Source organism: Lygodium microphyllum, chromosome 1, assembly GCF_053477565.2.
Source record: "Lygodium microphyllum isolate KBCC chromosome 1, Lygodium_microphyllum_v1.1.10, whole genome shotgun sequence".
Lineage (NCBI taxonomy): Eukaryota > Viridiplantae > Streptophyta > Polypodiopsida > Schizaeales > Lygodiaceae > Lygodium > Lygodium microphyllum.
In genome coordinates this window covers 55,216,937-55,239,214 of record NC_141135.1, presented here as the reverse complement: position 1 = coordinate 55,239,214, position 22,278 = coordinate 55,216,937, and positions in this window count along the sequence as shown.

Here is a 22,278-nt window from a genome sequence, read left to right as displayed (position 1 = left end):
TAACGCGTCTATTTTCGCATCTACAAAATCGCGTCTAAAGCGCGCTTATGATCAGAGTTACATGCACACTTAGACGTGCCTATAGACGTGCGTATAAACGCACTACGTAAATATATAATCATATTTATAGAAAAGTGGATATAGTCATATTGTGCGTCTATACACGCGTGTATCTACGCATCTAAAACAACATTTACTCTGAAAGTTTTTTACGAGAATAGACGCGCATTTATCCTGCAGTTTAGACGCGCTGATAGACGTGCAAAACAGAGGTATGAAAAAAAAACCAGAGACATGCTCTCTGGTTTTTTTCCCCCCATCAACATCAAATTGTATACTTAGGGAAAACAGAGAAAGATTATTTCGAAGATTGGATACTGAAAATAAAACAATGTATGTAGCACACCAAATTTCATATATATAGATGAAACGTTTTTACATTATGAGTTCTAGTGCTTGTGATGTCATGGTCGCAAGCACTAGTTGAAAGTAATACATATCAAAAATGAAAATTACAAGCCAAGGGGAGGCATGCATGCATGGGGCTCCTCTATATCTCCTCAAAAGAGGCATCATCATCGCTACCACCACTGTTGCCTGTGCCGCTAGCGTTGCCGCCACCGATACGTAGCGCCTCTACATGCTGGCGACTTGTCATTTTCTCCGTTGCTCTCTTCTTGGCCTCTTTCCACTCCTTGCGGTGGCAATTGGGTGGTTGGCCATATCCAGGGTGCCCCTGCTCTTGTCTCCGCAATGACTCCTTGGCGCGCGTCATAAGGTGAGACCTCTTGTTATGAAGTGCGTCTCTCACCTTTGACCGTCCCCAATCATCTGATAATTGTGAATTCTCGGGATTAGGGTACCTTTTATGTACTGCCCACAGCACCTCTTGCCACAAACCATTTTTTTGGTGCTTGAAGGGAATCATGCAATCTTTGTATGTGGCATGCACGACACTCCTCAAGTAGGCTATCACTTTCCTCCCCTCAAAGTCATGCAAGATACCACCAACATCAGTGATAGAGTAGTACATTTGTGGAGGCTCACCTCTCTCATTTTCCGGTGAGGGTGATCGAGAGCCACCACCTAGGCAACCCCCACAAAGCCCTCAACCTCCTCGTCCTCCCGCACCACTCTCCCTCCTCCCTCGATGTGCACTACCCTCTACCTCACTCGATACACGTGCCTCTGCAGCTGTACGTGCTTCGGCCGATCCATGTACCTCAGCTGATCCCTGTGTAGGCAAAGATGTGATAGGTGTCCCAGACATCACATTGAAAACCTCATCTGTAGTGGGAGGGCGAACAAGTTAATTGGTCATCTCCCCCATGAATTTCTCCTTGTTGAATGGGGTATTGGAGGATCCAAGATTCCACATCTACACAAGAAAAATCATATTACCCTATGTAGATAAAACATATTACATACAGCGTCTATACCTGCGTCTCTGTGTGCGTCTATACCTGTGTCTCTTTGGGCGTCTGTCAGCGCGTGTATCCTCGAGTGTACACTGCAGAGCACACACGCCCGCACATGTGCTCAAAGACGCGCCCCAGAGAAACATTTTTCGCGTCTATATCTGCGTCTACATTGAGATGTAGACGCGCTATCAGATGCGCTCGGTCGGCTGATTTTAGCAGACGACCGCCATTATTGATTTACAAAATGCAATACATAATGGAATCACAAATCCTAAATACACAAACAAAGCAGAGAGAGGAAGAGAGAAACAGAGAGAGAGAGAGAGAGAGAGAGAGAGAGAGAGAGAGAGAGAGAGATTCACCTTGGGTGTTTGATGTGGCGGGTGGTGGCGCTTCTTCCTTCTCCTTCTTCCTCTCCTTGGTAAGTTACCCTCCCTTGATGCTTGCTTACTTACTTGCTGCTTCTTCTTGTTCTCCTCTCTCTTGTTCTCTCTTTCTTCCTCTCCTTGGCTTTCCTTTTTCCCTTCTTGTGTGTTTGAAATGAAAGAAGAGGTGAGTCATGAGGAGGTGAGGCATGAAGAGACTGCATGTCGGCTAAACTCAAGCTTCAAAACCGCAAAAAACGTAGGAAAGGAAAGGCATAGTTTGAAAAGAAATGATTTAAGTATGATTTGAATTTTGACGTGTGCGTCTATTTTTGCGTGTATAAGTGTGTCTATTTGCGCGGATATATAGACACAAAATTTGCGTCTATTTACACGCATGTTTACACACGCTTATAGACGTTGTGATAGACACGCTCGACTTTGTGCGTCTATGCCTCATTTCTGTTGTAGTGAAAAATGATATTTTAAAATCTCATATTTTGAACTCACATGATATGCTTTACATATTTATGAGTGACCTCCCTGAGATGTCAAGTGATTCTAAGAAGGGAAGATTTTGATGATTTGATCTCATACCCCACGTAGATCATTATAAAAGCATATCCCCTTCATTTGATTAGCCTTCACTTTAGGGATAAAAACTTCCTGATAAGTGTGTAAAATCTCTCTCTCTCTCTCTCTCTCTCTCTCTCTCATATGGTTGTGGATTATATTGGCTCTAGTATGCAATAAGGTAAGATACAAAATTAATTAATTCTATTCACTTTAGGCTCTTGTATGAAATTAATTGTTCAAAAATAAAGGTAGGCCACATGACTAATTTTTATTAGAAATGTGAAAAGATATTTATAAGAAATGTTTACATGCTCTTCAAGGTAAGGGAAAGCCAAGGCACATGGCTAGTTCTCTAGAAACTAGCTTCAAAACTTCTTGCACATAATTCCAGCAATAAGGGATGGGGCAATTCAAGCTGTGACCAAATATCATGGTCCCAACCTAGATATGAAATTATCAATTCCATCATTGTGATCATCTAGCTTGAATGGACAACAATGACACTTGTTGTGGCTTCTTAAAAGAGCCACAATGAATCTTATACAATTTACCTCATGTAATCTAGTGGTGACATGCTTGGCAAAGTGTGATAAGTGTAATGGACCTCTAGTATATATCATACTCTTTGAGAGTTTGGTACATCCAATATATGTGGTAAAGTGCAGCATTTTTCTTGTAGATCATAATCCTAGGTCATTATCCTTCCCTCTCAAACATTTTCCTTGTAAATCCTAACACTATGTCCTACTAACCCCCTTGACTTGAAAGCACTAACTATCCCCCAAAACCTGATTCCCTAATATGAAAGAATAACCTATCCATCCTCAATGTCTGAATGCTCTATCCCACACTCTTTCAATAACCCTAATCTACCTACCCTATCCTCAAAACCTAATCGTTCCACCTAAAAAGCTAACTAATGTGTCATCCCAAAACACCTTGACTTCACATCCCTCTCCCAAACTTGAGTTGCACCTACCTAGGGGGAAGCTACGAATCATTGTTGTTCCATTTGAGCCTTTTGAGAAATTTTCTAGTTCAATGCAAGAACTCTTTAAATTCAAGATTAAGGATACTTGGTTTTGTTGGGTGGGAGATCCTTGAGAAACAATTTTCTCAAGGGATAAATACCCCCTTATAAGACCAATGCAAGACAAGTCACAAAGAAAACAATGGCTTCCATCATTATGCTTGGATAGCTATAGGGATCAAGCAAACAATTGCTTTAGTCACAAGCACAAATAGCTGCAAGAATCAAGAGTGCATACACTCAAGGTATTACTTAGGTCAATACCTTAAGGGATAGCTAAAAGGTATTATGATCTTTATCTAATATCCAAGAAGGTAGAGATCTAGGAAAATACCCGTGCCTTTTTTGAGTTTTTGCTGGGTTAAGTGCTTCCTCTAGTTCCTTATGTAGTTGTAACCCTTCATTATCTATGGGCTCTAGTTTTGAAGATTCCACTTCAACTACTTCTACTTTGTCCATTGTTAAGGCATCTCTTGTATCAACATGCTTGGTGCTCCCTTCTAGATTAGCATTCTTCACATGTGTGGATGAGAGTGGATTTTAAAGGCCATTTTTGAAGCGGAAAAGAGCCCGGGAGACTGTAAACGACCAAATTTTCATGCAAAATGAAACGATTGCAGATCGATGAGCTAAATTTTTCCTAGATGGAGTTCGATGCTAGGAACCCAACGCAAGTCTGGGCTTGTTGATCGGATTCCGTTTGACCCTCCATTTAATCCCTGCAAGGTTTTATATTATGAAGCAACTATGTGATCCGAGAACTGAAAAGTGCATGATGGTGGCCAAATTTATAGATTTTGACGTCACAAAGTTAACCCTCCAATTTGTTTGCAAATCTGAGCTTGTTTGTCCCTCCGAAAGTGAAAAAACTACATGCTTACAGTGTGAAAACTTGAGGATTGATCTAGATATTTTAACATTAAACCTTAATAACTTGATTAAGGGGTGCATAAACGCAAAAAAACTGAATGTAAGGGGGGGGGGACATATTTTCGGTGCATCCTTTCATGGCCAAAAAATGGGTTTTTTTGGTGCATCCTTTCAGTGGGGCCATGAAAGAGCCTCAGTGAGCCTCCAAGTTCCAAAAATGCATGTCATAATGAGTAGTTTGATAAGAAAAGGGAAGACTTCATCATTTTAGATCAATTGTTGTTTGAAATGGTTAGCAATGCTTGTATTTGATTGCCCATACTCTGTTTGATCAATCATATTGAAGGAATCATAAAAAAAACACTTGTATAATAATTCTATGCTAAACATGCAAAATCCGAGACCATGCGGTTTAAGGAGAAATATGTGGTTTTTGGGGTTTTTGTGTGCATTTGCTATTCCTATGGATTGAAACATGCTAAGAATATCATTTTCCATAACTTCATTCAATCTAAACCAAAAAATCAATAATTATTAAAAAGTTTCTATAAATATAAAGAAAAAAAGAAAATGGAAAAAATTAGATTTTTCACATTAGAAAAATAAGAAAAATAAAGATTCATATGATTGAGTTGAAGCATGAGGTTTAGCCTTAGTTCAGCCTTTTCTCTTTGTTAGAGTGAGTTTTTATTGCTTTCAAAAACGAAAAATACATTAAAAACCATGCCTTATACCTATCAACGCATGCAAAATTTTAAATGGTAGGGAGTAGGGGATTTTTGAATAGTTAAAGTATGTTAAATTATAATGTTACTCTAGAAATCCCTCGTTCAGCTAATCTCAACCTTTGGTTAGCTCATCTTGACATCAACCCTTCATCTTCCACCTCCATCTTCACTCTATCTCTCTTGACTGCCATAAACAACACCTAGCTACCTCTGTTGGAGTAGCCATATCTCTTCAATCAAGCCTTATCTATTCAAGGTTTCTTCTCAAGAGTTGTTCCTCAAGTCAAGGCACATCTTTCGAGCTCAGCTTGACATTGTGCAACATACAACTTGACATTGTTGCAAAACATAGATCTTGCGTAAATTTCACTACTATAAATTGGACATGTTCTCTCTCCCTCATATGACCATTATTCCAAAAATTATCATAGAGCATTTTTTGGTCACATAGATGACTTCATCTAAGAGAGCCTGAGAAAATTCCGCTGCATTAGAGAGATATTAGAAGATTACTCAGAGGTGGTACTGGAGGAAGCCAAAGCCAGCAGCCTATTGTTGTTCAACTGATGGCACCATCATTACGCCTTGCAATCTCAAGGGCTAATATAGGGGTTTTGAAGTTTATCATACAGGCTACCTCCTGACTAAATCTCAACTCAAATGGTGGACTAGGTGAGCTGCTACATCCAAAATATTAGGCTGTTCTCTTGAATCGTAAATTGGCAACCATAGTCACTTACCTTCTGCAATCTCATTTTTTCCTTCATTTTCTTTCTCTTTCCACTTCAACCAAGCCAAGGCCACTCTGATATGAAGTTCTTAGAAAGCATTTCCCATCAAATTAGCAAGGAGGGGAGAAATCCAAGCATCAAAGCATCAAACTCATGTGCCGGAAAGCATAGTATCTATTGATACTTATCAAGTGTTATTTGACACTACATTCCTTGTGCCTCTTGACACAATTAAATATTATGTTGCTCAAAACTGAGAGTTTTAGTGCTAATTTGCTACTCCAGCATGGTTAAAAACTCTCCAATTGTTCAGTTCAAAGGGGTCGGGTTCCACACCTAGCAAACCCGCATCAAGCTCATCCTGATGAAGAAGAACACAATATTAGTGAGTTTGGGAATCTCCCAATTCCCATTTTTTTAATACTAAAAAGGTGGCACCTAGATAACATGTCCATAAGTTTCTCAAAACCATATGATGTGGCCTATCATTGGAAAGCGCTTGAAAAATGGAATCTATTGAGCTATAGAGCACTATAGATTTGACCATGTGTCCCAAACTTATGGAAAATTACCATATTCCCCAATATGGTGCTGAAGGGTCATCTTTGGGCCATTACCAATGGCAAGGAGAAGAAGTCTCAGGATGCGAACCTTGTAGTTACTTGGCAAAAGAATGATGACAAAGCACAAGCCATCATTAAGCTGGAATTGGATGATAGGTATATCCACCATGTGGATACCTATGAAACCTCTAATGATACATGGAAGAGATTAGATACTTTGTTTGGTGCACAATCAAAGTCATGAATTTTTCAGACTAGATATAAAATCAAACACATCTTTTGCAACTTACTTAAACTACATGGAAAGTCTTTTAACTCAGCTTGTAGGAATTGATCTCAAGATGGATGAAGATATTGGTATGTTGTTAAAAATCCTACCTCCTAACTATAATAATGTGTCAACTACATTGATCAACATGTCTAGTCCTAAACTACTTGACATTAAGGCCTCCCTACTAGAAGAAGAAAAGAAGGTAAAATCCAAAGAAGAACCAAGCACTTCTAAAGATGAACAAATGTTATATGTAGGTACCAAGTACAAGGGCAAGAAAGATCAACTGGTATGTGACTTTTGCAAAAGGATGGGGTACATAGAGAAATTCTATCATGCCAGGAAGAGGTCCCAAAAAGCCTATCTAGTTGCTATTAAAGAAAAAGAGGACCATGGAGCAAAAAGAGAGGAAGAAGAAGAAGACCACTAGGAGAAGGACAAGACTCATCCGTCGGTCTATTCTGATAGAATTTTTTAGCCTTGTATTTCCTAGCCCTAATGCTTTTGGCATAAGCTTGTAAACTCCTCATGTAACCTTGTACTACAGCCTATCTACACTTTGTGATACCCCTGTTACAACCTCTGGATGTCCACCATGTCCTTGGTACCCACATTTAGCCCTTTTTGCGATAGCCTCTAGTGTTTACTATGTTTGTGGTGTGCCCACACTTTGCAGGTGGTTGATCACTAAAGCCTCTACACACTTTGTACTTCTTTGGTTGTGATTGAGGAGGGGTGTTCAGGTATTATCAATCACACCTGGTTTAGCCTCTTTTTATGGAGCAGTGTGGGCTAAGGATGTAGAATCCCATATGCATAGTGGTGGAAAGTGCAGCCTAGTCTATTCCTATAAAGCATTGTACTTGATCTCTTTTTGAATGCAATGTCATAGTACTTTTGTACTTCCAAAAAAGTGTCTATGTCATTGTCAACACACAAGACTGTGTTTATGAGTCCAAGCTTCCATCTTGGAACCTAATTCACTTGTGTGACATTTGATCTTGATGTCTATTACCTCATGAGCTTACTCTTTCTCTTTCAACCTCCGTAGCCATGCTCTAGATCCAAAATTTTTTACAAATCAGTGTAGACCTAATGGGGAAAGCAGAGTGGTTAAGCAATTCCCAATGATCTAAGTTTGAAACAAAATCATAGCAATTGGATGATGCCCCAAAACATAACTAATATATGATGCCATGCAGAGGCAATCTCAACCATTGAGAGCCAAAGTGATAGGGAACTTAGGGTTTAGTGGTAAAGATCCACCTAGGGTTGGGTCTAGTAAAATCATCCAATTTAGAGAAAGTGACAGGCAGGAAGCGAGCCGAGATAGATCTGTCATCATGAAAAAATATAAAAATAGGAGTGGTGGCAGCCAATCGAGCCATGCAATGATAAAAAGGATATGGGTTTAGAGGCCCCGAATCTCTAAAAGTGCAATTGGAGACCAGAGGCCATAATGTTACATCTAACAATATGCATCGCTATGGGAGATATCGATGTGATGGGCCTAGGATTGAAGCCCTACCTAGTTTGGGTGGTAACAATGATACATCCAAAAATTCAAATAGGGAAGGATCAAATGAGCCAAAATCCGCAAATCTCTCAATAGAAGAGACCTTTGGGAAGCTAGAACAACTAGTCTATTTGAATGATAAGATACTCAAGCCTAAGGAGGCCATTCGTTTAGCTAATAGCACACAAAAAAGAACATCCCATACTAAGGTTATATCAATAGGAAGTCTTGGACTTGTGGATATACGAAAAGTCTAATTTCACTAATACATGCCATGGGTAAAAGTCTCTCCCATCAAGCTTGCAGATTTGAGTCTTTATATCAAATATGCCATGATAGGAAGGCCTTACGGATTGCACAAGGAAGTGGTGGCATTGTCTAATCCTTTACAAGGTGGACAATAAGAGCAGAAAAAAAAGAAATGATGTTTAAAACCAAGTAAATAGCAAGCTCAAAGTAACTGATGTATAATGAACCAAACAATATTAGATGAAGAGAGGAGAAATAGTCTATGTGTTCATATTTGATACATACCCTTACAACATGCAAGTAAGATGATGATAGTTAAGCACTTAATGAATTATAATTATGGCCTAAAAACCTTCAAAATACTAATTTTAACTAGCAAGAAATGATCAATAGTTTGATCAGTAGTGTTTAAAAATACTGATATCCAAGCTTAGTGAAATGCTAAATTTGTTGGAGTTTGATTGAATATTGGCTAGAGAGTCGCATTCGGGGAAAGTCGCTATGAGTTTTGAGCTTTTAGATCTATAATGAGTTCCAAAGGTGGTTAATAAATTATTAGAATCACTATTAGTGACTTCCAAGATGATTGAAAATGGACATGAAGAAAGCTTGAGTTTCCTAGCTATGGCTGCAAGCCAAATCCATAGTTAGGGTTTTCTTGTGTGTGGCCAAGAAAGAGGGAATTATACCTAACCCTTTTAGGGTTAGATAGCCCACTTTCGGAGACTAACAAAGTCCCATGAATCCCACCAACATTGCACCTTCCATAGCACATGATAGCTTGCTAAACATAATGCTTTCCTAGAACAACATCTTTTCTATGATTTCTTTAATGCCAAGCTATACACATCACAACGTTGAGGTTTGAGGCACTATCTTGGTGCATTGTGAGATGAGGAAGAGGTATCTAGAAGAAAGAAAGCCAAGATAGACCCTCTTTTGGACACATCAACTCCTCAAATGTCTGTAGGTCTAGATTGGCTATGGAGGTTAAGAGATATGTTTGAATGAACTTCTCATGTCCATTTAGATAGGGATATGGATAGGGGAAGCTCAATGGATCAAAGTTGGATCTGATACCATGTTAAATTATTAGAGTCAAAACATGGATTTGTGTGCACAAGAGGTACAAAAGAGCTCAAATATAAGAATAAGGTCTTACTTATTGAGTTGCTCGAGGTACAACCAATACACTCTCTCATGTACTGAGAGTGACCTTTGGCCATATTTATATAGCATCAACATAGGCAAGCTCAAGGTTATGATACCATTCAAGTGGAGCTTTGTTCCAATCACTTAAACAAGGTACATAAGTCTACTATGTTCCCAATCTCAAGAAAAATCTTTTAAGAATCATTGAGCTCACTTCTCAATATTCTCTCACTACTCACTTCTTCAAAGACCATTGTATTTTGCTAGCTAGTTTCACCTTCTCTCACACTAATTTGTCCAAAATTAGGTCACCTTTACAAAATTGGCTATTCACTTCTCCAATCCTTTGAAAATAATTATTCTAACTCCATCTCACTCACTAGTACACCACAAGATTCTCTTCTATGCCACTTTTGATGTGGTCATGCCTCTCAACATGTTCTCTTATAAATAACTTGTCCATAAGAAACTTGTCCTAGGCATTCCACATTCTCTCTGTTAAATTGCATTTTGTCAAGCTTGTGCTCTCAACAAAGCCACACATCTTCCTTACTCCAAATCCTACTCCATTACAACTCAACCCCTTCAAATAGTACACTCTGATATTTGTGGTCATGTCAATCTTATTTCTCTCATTGGAGAAACATACTTCATGGTACTCATTGATGATTACTCTAGATATATTGTTGTGTATTTTCTCACAAAGAAGTTGTAAGTCTTTTCCAAGTTCCAAGAATACAAAGAAGCAGTGGAAAATAAGCACGAGTTATGAATCAAATCTCTTTGAAACTTATCTTTATAGGATATGGTGAGCCCTATGATCACAAAGCTTATCGATCTTATGACCCATAGACCAAGGTCTTTCTTTATGTTAGGAGTGACATATTTAGTGAACTCAATCTCTTCCTAGAATTTTCCACCATCAGAAAACCACAATCCCTAACTCTTCATCCAATTTCACCATTTGCCACCATATCTTTCAATTTATCATCTAAAAAATCTTATGATGGGCCCACTCTATCCACCTTATCGTCTGCCACATAATCATCTATTTCTATTATTCACATTGGAGGTTTTTAATTTTGTCACACTCACTACCTCACAATGCTTTCCCATCACTTGCCACATGTGGAAATGCCCTAAAAAATAATAAAATTAACTATCCAACCTTAATTTCTACCTTAAAACCTCAATCCACCTCATGTGTGTCTGCACATGATGGCTCCCTGGTATCCATCTACCCCATGCTACCACCACTATACCTCTAAAAGCCCAAAGTACTACAATAATTCCAGAATCCTTCACTCCATTCATAGTTGCCTTATCTCCTTAGAAATCTTCTCTCTTATCCCTTGATCAGCTCAACACAGCAAATCCAAGCATAAAATACACTCAAGCTCCATTGCTACTCTTCAAAGGTCTGCCCGAATAGCTGCAATGTCTTCCACTTCAAGCAACTCCCCTCCTACTACTCTTAATGTAACTATCATTAAACCTCCATCTCCAATTTTCCCTTGCATGCCCATCACTCTCTTTAGCTCTTTGGACTCTAACAATGATGAAGTCATGTCACTACCAAATCCATACTATAAGAGCTTGAATGACCTCCATGTCCAAGCCAACATTGCCATTGGACAAGCCTAATATACACCTCCTAACTACATTCCTGAGCCACCAAATTTCCTTTTTGTTATTCAAGCACTTTGAAGTCATGAAGCTTCTTAGTGGCAAGCTATAATGCTCAAGAAGTACAAGGCTCTTCTTCAAAACCATACCTAGACATTGGTCTCGCTTCCTCCTGGAGAATTAGCAATCAACTACAAATGGGTGCTTCATAAAAAGCTCAAACCACATGGCACCATTGATAAGTACAAAGCTCAACTTGTAGCTTGTTTTGAAGAAATTGAGGGCCTCCACTATGGAAAAACATTCTCTCCCGTACTATCTATGACTTTCTTATAGGTATTAGTTTTCATGGCTACTCATTTCAAATTAATTCTACATCATGTTGATGTCAAAACTATCTTCTTGCATGGTCACTTAGATGAGCAAATCTATATATCCCAACCTCCAAACTTTGTTGATTCCAAACTTCTTACTCATGTTTATCTTTTTCATAAAGCTCTCTATGGCTTGAAACAAGCACCAAGGCAATGGTACACTCACATTCATACTCACTTAGTACACCATGGTTTTAGAAGGCTAGATTCTGATAATAATATCTATATTCTCATTCAAGGAAACACAATATCCTAGGTCTCTATGTCGATGAAATCCCTATCCTCACTAACTCTCATTATGCAATGTCCAAGGCCAAATCCATTATATCCTCTCAATTTTCTATAACAAAATATGGTCCTATGCATTATTGTATTGGCATTGAAATTGAATAGACACCCACATCCATAAAAATAAATCAACACGCCTACATTATGTATATTCTCTCCCACTGTTCCATGAAAAATTGTAATCCCATAGTCACTCCTCTTGCCCAGAATCTCCAACTCAATTTGTCTTCATGTCATTCTCTTTCCAATGAGAAAGCCCATGAAATAGAAACTATTCCCTATATGGAAGCACTCGAATATCTTAGGCATTTAACTACTTGTACTCATCCATACTTGTCTTATGCAAGACATATTCTTTCCAAGGCCATCAACCCACACATGAACATTGGAAGTAGCTGAAGCATGTCTCGAGATACCTCAAGGTCACATCTCATGTGGGGCTATGATTTTCTAAAGACAACAAAATGAGTTTCTTTTAAAGGCATATTTAGATGCAGATTGGGGTGGAAACATTGCTACCCAAAGATCTCTTATAGGTTTTATTGTTACTCTAGCAGGTGGTCCTATCTCATGGAACACCAAACAACAACATTCAATAGCACTTTCTGAGCACACAATCATTACACTAGTAGATAGACACACCCCTTAGGAAGAGCACAAGTGACCAATAGGTATTGCGGAGCTCTTTGTAAATCACCAATGTGAGTGGCCTACACCTATCTCAACCTCTTCATCATCATCCATCACCTCTCTCCCCTTTTCAAGCTAACTCTAGTGCTCACAATTTATTTTACCATGCCATCAATATTTCTTTTTTTGTTGAGATGGCAAGCTCAACACGTTATCGGAGCATTTGGGATTGAAAGTCTACTGTGGGGGTAAGAGACAATAGGGTGAAGGGGGATTTAGGGAGGAGAGGAATAGATGGAAGAGAAGGGGTTCAAAGAAATAGAAGATGTAGAAGAATACTCATAGAAAGAAATAAAAAATGTAGAAGAATACTCACGGAGCTAAAGCCGGTAAATTTATTTCTACATTATGAGAAGATAAATCTCTTGTAGACAAAAACGTGCATAAAATCATACTTTCCTCTATGTTGCTCAGATCACCAATCTGATGCTTCCATTGGGTCTGAAAGGGGGGTAAAATACCAAGATACCTTTCTAGAATTATACCAAATCACTCCTTCATCTCCCACTTCTCGAAGTGCTGCTCACTGCCTGAAAATAGCGATTGCATGTCGTACGATTTTGCCAATCCTTCTTTTTACATAAAATCTTTTCAAAATGGCTGAAAGCTACCTACTTTCTTTTACATGTCATCCTAATCTAGAATTTTTCTACATTTTTATGGATTTTTACAAGAGATAATATCTAAAATATAAAAAATAGACTAAACTTGTCCAAAAATCTAATATTCTTAAACCATCCACACTAAGGACACTAACACTAATGTCTAAAATGGCATTGGCTCTCTAGATCAATAAGAAAGCCACACTCTAGAATTTCTCACACGATGTGTGCATAGCGGCACACAACATGCGGACATTGATGATGGACCACCTGGCTAGATGGGTCAGTACATCTACACTTAGCACGTTGGTGGTCATTATGATACTCACATGGCCACTAACTTATCACGTATTATATTTAGTTTGTTACATCTACCTACAGCTGGCAAAGATATAGTGCCAATCGATTAGTGTAGTCTATTATGCACTGTTTGACTTAGCAGGCCTCTTTCCTTTATGTTGTATATTATCTATACTTTATGTACGTTGTATTTTGTGTGGAAGAAGAAGAAAAAATATTTGGCCTCTATCACTCTTCTTGTGTTCTTGAGTGAGCTTTCTCTTGTGTATATAGTGTGTGTTTCGCGCAACAGCTCAAGCAAGTCCCCCTACCTCATGATTCTTGACATTTTCCACATCACTCCATCCATCCTTGCCATTTCCCTCATTAGACATCCTAGAGCCTCTCACTAGCAATAGCACCATCCGGTCGGCAACAAAAGTGCTTTGGGTATACTTTGTCACATTTATTGATGACTATTCAAGGAAGCAAGCGCTTCAAATCTTCCAAGGCATCTGTTGAAATAGAAACAGGCTTGAAAGTCAAGTGCTTGAGATCAGATGGAGGGGGAGAGTATCTCTCTAATGAGTTTAGTAGCTTTTTGAGGACTCATGGGATCAGAGGCAATTTACTTGTAGGTATACCCCACAAGAAAATGGGGTTGCAGAAAGAAAAAATAGGCATATTGTAGAAATTGTATGGGCATTGATGGGGCTGAAAAGAATATGCCAAAATATTTTTGGTTTGAAGCTGTTCATACTGCTATCCATATTATGAACATAACTCCCACAGCTGCAGTTCATGGAATGATCCCCAAAGAATGCTTTACAGATAAGAAGCTTGATGTATCACACATGAAGGTATTTGGTTGAGTTTCATATGTTCATGTGCCAGATGAGCTACGGAAGAAGCTTGATCTAAAGGCTTTAAAATGTATTTTTATTGGATGCCCTTTAGAGCAGAAAGAGTATCGTTGTTATAACCTTGTAATCACATGTGAGTTTAGAGTGAGCAGGGATGTTATTTTTTATGAGATGAGCAATTGGTATGCACCTCTGATGATGTATTAGATGATAATAATGATCATGATAGCTATGTGCAGGAATAAAGCAAGAGTCACAGAGTCTTAGTGGACTGGAAACATCATCTGGCACTACACCTACAGCGAGGCCTTGGTTTGGGAGACTAAGGAGTAGCCCCAAATCTTTGGGTGGATCTATGAGCGTTGCAAGAAAAGACAAAGGAAAGAAGAAAGTATTGCATGGTAGTGATGCTTCTACTAGTCACTTGGGATTTGATGGAGATTGTAGTGGTTCAGAGAGTTTGGATGATGAGATTGGTATTCCTTCAGTCATGACACCAAGTGTACAGAGAGCACATAGTAATGTAAAGGCTCCACTGAGTGATCTAGTGGTATGTAGGTCTAGCAAGGTTAGATACTCTATTAAAAGATTTGATTTTAAAGGTTATGTAGTTCACCATTGTGCTTATATGGTGAAAGTAATTGAGGATGTTGAGCCCACTTGTTTTGAGGATGTTGTTGGTCATGCTCATAGGGATGCAACAATGGATGAGAAGATGGCTACATTAGAAGCCAATAAGACTTGGGATTTGGTACCCTTGCCTAAGGGTAAGAAAGCTATTGGTTGTAAGTGGGTTTACAAAGTCAAGCATAATGTAGATGGTTCTATTAGAAGGTATAAGACTAGGCTGGTTGCAAAAGACTATGCTCAAACATATGGCATAGATTATGAAGACACATTCAATCCAATTGCTAAGATAGCAATTGTTAGATGCGGGATTGCCTTAGCAGCTAGTCAAAGGTTGGATCTTGTAGTAAATGGACGTTAAGAATGCCTTCTTGCATGATGAAATTCAAGAGGAAGTGTATACAGAGTAGCTAGTAGGTTATGAGGATTTAGAGCATCCCACATATGTGTGCAGGTTAAACAAGGCACTTTATGGACTGAAGTAAACACCTAGACCATGGTCTGACAAGATCACCTTAATACTTTCTTGGTATTAAGGTGATCAGATGTGATGATGATATATGGCTATCCCAAAGGAAGTATGGCTTGGATATGTTATCCAAGTATGGTATGACAACATGTAAGCCTCTTTCAGTACCATTGGAGCAAAATGTGAAGTTGAGTGCTGACGTTGGAGATGAGATAGAAGACCCTATTATGTTCAAGAGAATAGTAGGGAGTTTAATTTACATGACTATCATAAAGGCCAAACTTGAGCTATGCTATTGGCCTTATCAGTCAATTTATGCAGATTCCTAGAAATCCTCATTTGGATGCAGTCAAACAAATATTGAGGTATGTGAAGTCTACTTTACATTGTGGATTTTTTTATGAGGCAAGTAAGGATGTATAGGTCTTTGGATGGTAGCAAGACAGAAGATCTACTAGTGGATTCATGTTTTCCCTTGGTAGTGCGGCAGTCACATGGAGCAGTAAAAAGTAACCTACAGTTGCTTTATCGAGTACAGAGGCTAAGTATAGAGGTGTTGCTATGGCAGCATGTAAGTTGTCATGGCTGCAAAAGTTATTAGGTGATTTGGATGTGTAGGGAGATGGTACAATTGTCATTCATTGTGACAACATGAGCAGCACACAGCTAGCTAGGAATCTAGTGTTCCATGCTAGGTCAAAACACATTGAGGTGCACTACCACTTTGTGAGAGAGAAGGTACTTACAAGAGAGATTGACTTGGTATATGTCAGCACACATGATTAGATAGTTAACATTTTCACAAGGGTATTGGGTGTAGAGAAGCTTCGAAAGTTTTGAAGCTTACTTGGAGTTACAAAGATAGAGTTGAGCTTGATGGGGATTATTGAGATGGCAAGCTCAAAACTCCCCCTAAAGCTCAACACATGTGAACATTGATGATGGACCACGTGGCTTGAAGGGGAGTGTTGAGATGGAAAGCTCAACACTCCCCCTCAACCTCAACACGTGCAGACATTGATGATGGACTGCCTGGCTAGATGGGTCAACACATCTACACTTAGCACATTGGTGGTAATTATGATACTCATATGGCCACTGACTTATTACTTATTATATTTAGTTTGATACACCCACCTACAGCTAGTAAAGATATAGTGGCAGTCGATTAGTATAGTCTGTTATGCACTGTTTGACTTAGTAGGCCACTTTCCTTTATGGTGTATCTTATCTATAATTTTTATACATTGTATTGTGTGTGGAAGAAGAAGAAAAAATCAGGAAGAAAACATTTTTTCCTCAATCTCTCTTCTTGTGTTCTTGAGTGATCTTCCTATTGTGTATATAGTGTGTGTTTAGTGCAATAGCTCAAGCAATTCCCCCCACCACCCGATTCTTGATATTTTCCACATCACTTCATCCATCCTTGCCATTTCTTCCATTAGACATCCTAGAGCAATAGCACCATCCGGTTGGCAAAAGTGCCATGGGACTGGCATTGATCTAAGAGGGGAATAAATGTTAATGAAAAGACAACAAGAAGATCAAGTGATATAAAGGAAATTAAGTCATATAAATTTTGATAAAAATATTGGAAGACATAAATCATTGTTTTGTAATACTTGATGACATTATTTTATGGGTGATGGGCTCTCTCATATGCAAATTGTACTCGAAAAGTACTATTCTATGCTCAATTTATTTTTCTAACAATAGTAAAGCTTCTTTGCACATAGACAAGGCCATGGCTGGCTGCAAAAGGCCACAAAAGAAGGGGCAAGATACTCAAGGGAGATCAAGAAACCCTACCTAATCTTTTTGTATTTAAAGGATGAAGAGAAGAATAGAAGAAGCTATTCATGTGGGTGCTAACTTAGTATACTTGCTTTCTTGTTTCCATTTAGAGAGAGAGAGAGAGAGAGAAAGAGAGAGAGAGAGAGAGAGAGAGAGAGAGAGAGAGAGTGTGTGTGTGTGTGTGTGTGTGCGTGCATGTGTATGTGTGAGAGAGACTAATTGAGTGAAGTTCTTCATTTTCTATTTTCAGTCTCTCTTATTGTATCCATGCTCTTCTTATCTATGTGGAGGCCATCGATGGTTGAGAACTATAGGGCACTCACTTCGATTGTGGAGTTTGCTACATGCTATCATCATGCTCGATGGAGTGCCTCGTGAGCTCACTACATGCAAATCATTGTATTCATGGATGTGTGAGAGGCTAGGTGAGAGATAGTCATTTCACTTTGTGGATCAAGCCTCTTGAACAAATAAGAGGGTGTCTAATTTCCCATGATAGCTAATCTCATGGAGCCCAACAATGGGTATACTTTCTTCGTGATAATAAGGCTCAACCTTTTAGTAAGTTTAAAGAATGGACAAGACTTGGGTTAAAATAATACAAGAAAAATGTAAAGAAATTTAGAATAGATTATGATAGTGAGTTCAACTCAAAGAATTTTGAAAAATTTTGCAAGAGTAAATCAATCAAGGGTCAATTGATATAAACCCCAAATAAATGTTATTTTTTATACTAGAAATGTAGTATTGTGGAAATGGCAAGGTGCATGCTTAAGGGAAAGGGATATCCTAACTAGTTGGAATGAAGCCGTTAGTATTACAATCTATATTCTAAATCAAAGCTTAAAAAAACACTCTCAAAGAAAGAATTGTTCATGATGCCCTACATTGATAAGAAACCATCTACTTTACACTTCAAATCTTTTGGATGCAAGTGTTATGCAAATATTCCAAATGATAAGAGAAATATATTAAAATACAAAAAGAACCAACAAAAAAACTTTTTGGGGTTATAATGATGAGCAAAAGGATTACAAGTTATATGGCCAAGAGGCAAAGAAGATCAACCAAGCCATGATGTGATGTTTAAGAAACATCTACTTATAATAAAAGAGAAAAAGGTTTGTTCTTCCACTTTATCATCAATAAATTAATAAGTAGTTCAGTATACGCTTATTCTAAGAGCTAAGAAGAAGCATTTCCTTCAAATTATCAAAAAAACAATCACTAACTTACCATCATGCCACTAGAAAATCCATGTCTATGATGGTTGCGTTGAGATGTAGAGAGAGAAGGTATATAGAGACGCGAGAGGGAGAGAAGAGACACCATGTACACTCCCAAAGACTATTTCATATTGATCACAATCTACATATATATAGGTAAGACTTAGTATAGATAGGAAGAGCTATATATAGCTCTAACACCCCCACTCAAACAAATGTCTCTAGCTATGTGGATGAAAAAAATCATTGAGGAGGACAAGGGAAAAAGTTGAGCTCCTATATACAAATGTACAACAATGATCAACAAGGATTATTGTGTGCATGTAAAGTGAATCGGTACATGTGAAGTGAAACTAAATATGTATGTACAAAGATGACTAAGATATCTGAGGTGTATGTGTATGCGTGAAGTGTATGGTGCCTACAAGGAGTATGTATAATGGCACTACAATGTCATAGTAGATTAATTCTTAAAGATTGAATTTTAGATAACTCTAAGTTCTGAGGGCAGTAGAGTGAAGCCTACTTCATTGAGTCATTTGGTGAATATATCTCTTGAGATATTAGCAATCACACCTAATGTAGCCTCTTTGTATGAGGCAGTTTGGGATGAAGACATGCAGGCTGTAGGAATCCTATATGCACAGAAAGAGAAAGTTGTACCCATCCAACAACTATAAAGCATTGTACTTGACTACCACTTTTGATAGATGAATGAATACATGATGATGCTTTTCTTTATTGGTTAGTGTCAGTCTTGTACTTGTTAGTCCTACACAAGATTGTGTTTATGAGTCCAAGCTTCCATCTTGGAGCCTAATTCACTTGTGTAACAGTTGTGGTCTTCAGCCAATGTCATCATGAGATTAGTTTATACTTACAAGCTACCATAGCCATGCTCTAGATCCTGCGTATTTTCACATGGTATCATAGCTCACTTGAGCATGGCCCAACTCTCCTTTCATCCTTTCAGCTCCTTTCCATCTCTACTCAGCTCAGTTTGAGTACTAGACCCTATCTCCAACTTCATTTGCATTCCTACCTTCAATGAAGCTTTCATGGCAGCCATAGCCAGCAACACACTGTCAGCTTGAAGCTTTCATATCTCTCTCCACATGACAAATCTCTCTAATATTCCTTCTGGAGAAGTATTTCTCTACTTCCGGAGCTCCTCTTGGCACCTCAATCATTGAGATTGGGCAACTATAGCTTCAGCATTGCCTCTTTTCAAAGTGGCTGCTATAACTATGTCTGTGGACAACACCTACCTTCCTCTATTGGAGCAACCATATCTCATCAACCAAGCCATATCTCTTCAAGATTTCTTCTCGATAGTTGTTCTTTAGATCAAGTTTCAGTTCTTGGCACAAAAATCAAGGATATTGATGCACACCATTCCCACCATTTGCATTTTCCCAAATCTGGGCATAGTTTTGATAGCGACCACTTTGAAGACTTGGATCTCTCAATTCAGGCAAAACGAGTACAAACCCTCTTAGGGGAAGTTAGACCCATTAGTGAGGGTCCTCCATCTTAAAGGGTTTGAGCAAATTTGACTTGTGGAGCTCATGGGAGCTCATTTACCATTCGTTGATCCCTGTTTTGACAGGACAACCATAGCCACTTACCTTCAAGCTCATTTCTCCTTCATTTTCTCTCTCCTGCCACTTAAACCAAGCCATGGCTACTCTAATATGAAGTTTTCAGCAAGTATTCAATCATCAAATCAGCAAGGAGGGGAAGATATGAAGAGTTTTTGAAGATCATCAAGTCAAACTTAAGCAACAAACATCAAATTTCAAAGAAGTATCTTTTGATACTTCACTACCATTGCTTGTGTCTTTTGACACATATAAAGATAAACTCATTGATGGTTATTCTCAGTCATTTGAAGCTGATTTCCATCATGGGAATGACCAAAATCAAGTCTTTTATGAAGATGCTTCTCATGAAGAGTAACATTACTCTTGTTGCTCAATTCAACTACATGGAAGACTTGTTTATTCCGCTTGCAGGGATGGATGGATTTACTTGTTTTCAAGAGCAATCGATGAATTTATTTGAAGATTTTGAAGACATTTCTATTGCCTCAAAGACAATGATACCTTTGCTTGAGGGGGACATGGACATAAAGACTGATGCAACTATTGCAAGCAAAGCCAATGAATAAGTAGATTAAGATGACCAAAAGAACAAGAATAAGAAGAAGAAGTAGAAAAATCATGAAGACTTTGAAGTGGCAAGCAAAGTGAAGTACAAGTATAGGAAGCTAGACAAGAAGAACTGCAATGAATCAAAGATCTATGTCAAAAGAAATGCTAAAAACCGAAAGGGTTTCACGATCCTTGATCCTATTTTTTATTAACTTTTTTAGCCTTGTAATGTCTAGCCCGAATGTCTTTATCAAAAGCTTGCAGAACTCCTCATGTAGCCTTGTACTACAGCCTCTGTAAGGCCCCTGTTACAGCCTCTAGATGTCCATCATGTTTGTGGTACCCACATTTAGCCTTTTCTGCGACAACCTCTCGTGTTTTGCCATGTTTATGGTGTGCCCACACTTTGCAAGAGTTACTTTCACTAAAGCCTCTACACACTTTGTACTTTCTGGTTGTGATTGAGGAGGGGTGTTGAGATATTAGCAATCACACCTAATGTAGCCTCTTTGTATGAGGCAGTTTGGGATGAAGACATGCAGGCTGCAAGAATCCCATATGCACAGAAAGGGAATCCAACAACATTTAAGCATTGTACTTGACTACCACTTTTGATAGATGAATGAATACATGATGATGCTTTTCTTTATCAGTTAGTGTCAATCCTACACAAGATTGTGTTTATGAGTCCAAGCTTCCATCTTGGAACCTAATTCACTTGTGTAACAGTTGTGGTCTTCAGTTAATGTCATCATGAGTTAAGTCTATGCTTACAAGCTGCCATAGCTATGCTCTAGATCCCGCGTATTTTAACAATATCTGCACTAATTATCTGATCACTTCGACAATGTCCAATCATGATTGTACATTTTCTTTACTTCGTATCGAACATAATGATAATGTATTGTGATATGTTTAGACTTGTTATGTTGAACATAGTCTTTAGCAAGGCTAATAGCACTTTGGTTATCACATCGAAGTGATGTGTTGGAGAGAGAGGAGGATGGCCAATATCTGATAGAACTTGTTGAAGCCATACTAACTCTTGAGCTGCTAAAGATGCATCTACATATTCAACCTTTTTAGTGGAAACAAAAACATAATGTTGTTTCTTGCTAGTCCAAGAAATAAGATAATCATTGATAAAGAAACAATTTCCACTTGTAGAATGGATAGATAAGTGAGAGTTTGCCCAATTTGCATCTGTATAACCCAAAAGTTGAAGTGAATACATAGAATCAGAGTTTTGTTAGCGCCGAATAAACCAACCCAAAATCTTTAATGCCTTTCAAATACTTCAGAACTTGTTTCGCTGCAGACCAATGTTTAAGTCATGGAGAACTAAGATGTATCCAAGAAAATTTGCATAAAAAATAATGTTGAGGTGAGAATCTAAGCCAAAAAATTAAAGACATCCAACAAGATTAGCATAAGGTTTATATAATGCTAATTGTGCATGATTCTACAAAAAGTGAGTTTTTGGTAGAGCTCACAAGGCAAGGAATACTAGTATGATGTGCATAACCCAAGCTAAACTTCTAAATAATATCTTCAATGAACTTTGTTTGATGTAGTAATAAAACACCCTTTTCTTGATATTAACATTGAATCTGAATACCAATACATGAGTGTATGTCTCCAAGATCTACCATGTCAAATACAGAAGATAAAACCTTCTTTACTTGTTGAAGGAAGTTGAGATTGTTAGAAACAAGTATGGTATCATCCACATGTAGAAGAAGAATAACAAACCTATCATTGCAACACTTGATATATGAGTTAGGATCTAAAGAACAAGAGATAAAACCTTGTTTT